This window comes from Chrysochloris asiatica, unplaced genomic scaffold, assembly GCF_000296735.1.
Source record: "Chrysochloris asiatica unplaced genomic scaffold, ChrAsi1.0 scaffold00225, whole genome shotgun sequence".
NCBI classification, from domain to species: Eukaryota; Metazoa; Chordata; class Mammalia; order Afrosoricida; family Chrysochloridae; genus Chrysochloris; species Chrysochloris asiatica.
This window is the reverse complement of record NW_006408743.1, coordinates 4,153,901-4,159,012: the sequence shown is the minus strand read 5'-3', so window position 1 is coordinate 4,159,012 and position 5,112 is coordinate 4,153,901. Positions and strand designations below refer to the sequence as shown.

At 36.8% G+C, this 5,112-nt stretch overlaps 1 pseudogene; it reads left to right on the top strand.

Moving 5' to 3' along the window:
• The first annotated feature begins 212 nt into the window (after positions 1-212).
• The window catches only part of LOC102815035, a 91,112-nt pseudogene continuing 86,212 nt past the window's right edge, over positions 213-5,112 (top strand).

Below are 5,112 nucleotides of genomic sequence, written 5' to 3'. Positions count from 1 at the left end.
TGCAATTTCACATTAGACATTTCTGTTGCACAAGACTTCTTTATAGAGATAAAGACCAAAGATGACAGTTTGAGGAATAAAGTGTATCTGACCTAAGACATAGCATTTTCAATAGCCTTACATGCATGTGAAAATTGGACAATGAATACAGAGGCCCTTAGAAGAATTGATTCATTTGGGTTATGGTTTTAGGGAAAAATACTAAAGGTACAATGGACATCCGAAAGCAAAAACAAATCTGTGTTGGAAAAAGTGAAAGCAAAATCCTCCTTAGATGTAAGGTGGCCAGACTTTGTCTCTCATATTTTGGACCTATTATCACGAGGTCCTAGTCTCTGAAGAAGGACCTTATGTGTAGGGACCACGAGAAAGAGGGAGACCCCCAATGAAAGGCATAGTGATATCAACCATGGTCTCAATATAGCAGAAATTGTGAGGATGGCACAGGACCAGGTGGTGTTTCATTCTATTGTACATAGGGCCACTATAAGTGACAACTATCTCAACAACTTTAGGATAAAAGCTCTATAATCATTATCTATTTATTTTGTGACATTCTTTCATTTTATTTAATTATGATTTAAGGTTCCAAAATATCAGGCTACCAAGGAACAAGTAATAAAAACAAACAAACAAAAAAGCAAAAAATAAAAAAGAAAGAAACTATACATCTTACTTTTTTTTTTCCTTTACAATCAGAAAATAATTACATTTGAAAAATGTCAGCATTGTTAATTGCCATTGAATTCTGTTTCAACAGCCACCCTGTATAGAGTTTCGGAACAATGACTTCTTGATTTGAACCACCTATCTTGCTTTTAGGAGCCTAGTGTTTATCCTACAATAAAATTTCAAGATCTGAAAATTGAAAAATAGTGACCTAGATATTTGCATTAAAGAATTACTTGAGACTTAATATCCATAATATTGTAAAACTTTAAAAATTTGTATTCATCAAAGTTTGCAGACCATCTAGAAGGAAACAGTACAATCATGCAGACCTGAAATTTATAATCAAAGCCAAAGCAATTTTCTCTGTTTTTCTTAAATGGCTGTATTTAATAGTTGAGTAGAGTAATAATACAATAAATATTTAAGCTTCTATGGTAGTCCCAATAAATAACAAAACAAGTTAAAAAAATGGATATTAAGTAAATTACAGAATGGCAAGTGACAAGAAGTGAAATAGACATTTGTTTTGTATTTTCAATTGAACAATATGTCTGTCTTGCAAATCATATTTTAAAAATAGTTCTTATGAAATAACCACCTTCTTGCTCAGACAGTGAATTATTTTCAGAGTCTATTATGAAAGTAGAAAATAGAAACAAAAAGATTTTGATATATCACTTTAGATATCTGGTTTACTTTGTTTTCTTTCTTAGCTTGATTTAGAAGAAGAAGACGAAGACGAAAACGAAGACGAAGACGAAGACGAAGACGAAGAAGAAGAAGAAGAAGAAGAAGAAGAAGAAGAAGAATTGGAAAATAAATCCATGTCTATTCTCTTTGATATCTGTGTAAAATTATATATATATATATAATTTACACTCATCGTTTCGTTGCAATTATTACAATCTCACCCTGTGCATCATCATTCAACTGTACCTTTACTTCTATTCCTGCCAGCACCTGGCTGCCAGAACACAACCTTTCACTTCCCATGAGTCTAAAGTCCTCGTCTGCTCTATTTCTCCATGTCCTCATCTCTGCCTCCTTCTCTGGCATCCTGCTTGTCTGGATTGGGTCCCACAATCTGTTCATGCTCTTCTCCCTTGATGGTCCTATGGTCCTCTTTTCATGGACTGTAAGATTAACTATGCCCGGTTTGTTACAAAACTTCTACCTTTACACAGTTTTGTCAGTCTCAATTAGCCATGATAACAATTACTCACTATTGAATCATGAGAATCTTATCCCCATCTCTTTTCACCAATCACATGGAGACAAGATTAAAGCAATTCTGTTGAGATTCTACCTTCCCACACACCTCTAAACCTAAACTCCCTCTTGAAAATTTGTAAACCAGTCACTTCATGCCTTTAGAGCCACCACCATTCCCCTTATTAGGCAGCCAATGTCTCAGTTGCCTGTCCCTATCAACCCTATATACAGAGAGATAGGACTGATACTTGACATCAAGACTCCTTCCCTCTCAGTAGGTATTTTGAGCTACTAAAACCATATGTATAGATCAAGTTCATCAAATTATAGTAACTACACTTGTTTCCTCTATCAAAAAGATTATTATTTTTTTTAAATCTTCCTCTAGTCAAGCTCTGATCATTGAGTTACCAAAGTTAGGTTGAATTGGTACTATGTACATGTCTGGGCTTCTTGTGCATCTCCCTTCACTTCATATCAGCTGGACGCTTCACTCTCAACTCTATCCTTTAGTGGTTATGTCTTTGTCCATGGGATCAGGAGTCCCCAGGTCTTACCACACTTCGGACCAACCAGTCCTTCCTCTTCTCTCTCTCATCTACAGGTCAATGGGAGTCTATGGAACATAGTCAAACTCAACCCATGTCTTCATTGAGGCCGTTCTCCATCTTCCACTCACCAGAAGAACAACATGGTTCTCAGCAAGCTTAAAAGCCTGCTCATGTGTTCCCTTTGAATTTTAATTTTGGAGGGGAGTTTGTCCTGAAGGGACTTGATAATTTGCCTTGATCACTCTCTGAAGAACAACTTGCTTGTTCTTGTTAGCACACAATCAGACTGCCATTTTGTATTGGATTTTTCCTCCTGGTCTTTTTTCAAGAAGCATTTTCTGTTCCTCTAACTGTCCAAGGCTGGTTTGCTTGTCCTTTCTAATGGGGATGGCCCACCTCAGAAGGTCCTGGGTGTGGGTCAGGATTCCACTTAAGGGCATATACACTACAAAGACTCCACAAGAATCCTATTTCTCTGGGCAAATTCTAGAACCCCTTTTAGGTATTCCAATCAGTTATAGGCTGGAGATGGGCTTACAAGCTTTCTGTAATCATGTTCCCCAATATTTCTTTCTATCCCACTCAAGTGTCAATTTTACAATAGTAAGCAAGGGAAACCAAAATTCATAAGACAGTCAAACATCTTAACATTATTTACCCTCTTTTACCCATTCAGATTATGGCTTGATCCCTGTTCACAAAGTCCTGTTATTCCACAGTTGAGAATAAATCATTGTTTGTCTCTGCTCCATTTAGCCCATGCAAAGCTGACTCAGTGGTCCCTTATCCACCTTGTTCTTCCATCCCACTCCCCCTTATTTTGTATTGCCCTCCCCAATACTCAACCTATATGTCTATCCCTATCCCAAGCTCCTTGTCCTGTTGAATCTTTCTATAGTTTTTATCTTTTCTATCTCGTTTACTTCTACTCTAATTTTTATAATTTCTTTTACTTCTGTTGACTGAAGGTTTGCTTTGTTGTCTGTTTCTAGATGTTGTAGATGTTGTGTTAATGTGCTGATTTTGGTTATTTCTTCTCTATGGATGTGTGCATTTATTGCAATAAAATGTACTCTAAGCACTTTTTTTTTCTTTTTGCTGTGTCCCAAAGATTTTTTGTATGTTGTGATTGTTTTTCTATTTGTTTCTCAGAACTATGTGAATTCATGTTTTATTTGCTCTACTATCCAGTAGCTTTTAAACAGGGTGTCATTCAGTTTCTATATATCTGACTTTATTTGCTTGGTCTTCCTATTGTTGATTTCTAATTTGATAGCATTGTGGTCTGAGAAGATGCTTTGTAGTATTTTCATATTTGTAAATTTATGGAGTCTTGATTGTGGCCTAAGACATGGTCTATTCTGGAGAATGTTACATGTGTACTGGAAAAGAACTTATGTTGTACTTTTGTTGAGTTGAATGCTCCTTTACACATCTATGAGGTCAAGTTGGCCAATTTTGTTGTTTAGTTTTTTTGTGTCTCTGTCGAGCTTCTTTCTGATTATTATATCCTTTTGTGAAACTGGTGTATTGAAATTCCCCACTATTATTGTAAATTTGTCTATTTCTTTCATCAAATCAGCTAGAGTTCACTTTATATGTTTTGGAGCCTTTTCATTGGTAGTATAGATATTTATTATGGTTATATCATCTTGTTCAATTGATCCTTTAATCATAAGATAATGTCCATCTTTATCTATTATGCTGGGTTTTGCGTTAAAGTTTATTTTATCAGAGATTCTTATTGCCACTCCTGCTTATTTTAAAATATAATTAGCTTGGTATATATTTTTGCCATCCTTCATCTTTTAGACTGCTTTTTTCTTTGTGTGTGAGGTGTGTTTCTTGCAGACAGTATATGGAAGGCTCTTGTTTTCTTATCCATTCTGCCACGCTCCAGCTCTTAACTGGTATATTGAATTCCTTGAGATTCAGTGTAATTATCAATAGGTGTAGATTAATTGCTTGCTTGTTTTTTTGTTTTTGTTTTTGTTTTTGTTTTTGTTTTGTGTGTGTGGTACTGCTTGTTTCTTTGTTATGCAGCCTTCCTTTGCTGAGTACATGTTTTTCTTTGTGTGTGTGTGTGTGTGTTCTTTCTTGTCAACTTCTTCATAGTTTTAATGTTTGCATGTTCTTCTTGGTATGTTGTGAAGTATTAATTTTCTTTGAAGTTACCCTATACTCTATTAACTTTTTCCTCCATTTAAAACATGGAGGGCAGCAGCTAAATGATGTGCAAAAACTGTGCAGACCTGGTGGAGGTGTTAAATGAAAACCAGACCACGTAGCAGCGGGGTGAGAGGTGTCTGGAGACCAGGTCGATGGGGAGACGCTGCCTAGCAGGAAGAGACTGCAGGGGCCAGCCAGTCTGTCCTACTTACCCCAGACAAAAGAGCGCCATCCTAGCCTAACCATTGGATTGTGGCTTTGAGGTGGGGTCAACCAACTTAGAGACCCACAAGTACAGCCCAAAGCATCACACTACAACCGTCGCCCCTGCTGTGTTTCCGCCTCTTGATTGACATCCAAGGATGGAAATCCCACCTTTGAGCCAGACTTAAGGGCCCTAGCACAAGGAGATTCCTATTTAACAGCAACCACTCAACCGCCACTGTCATGCTGTGGTGGTTTGAATTGCTGTGATTCTGAGGGCTATGCCACCAGTATTTTAAATAAC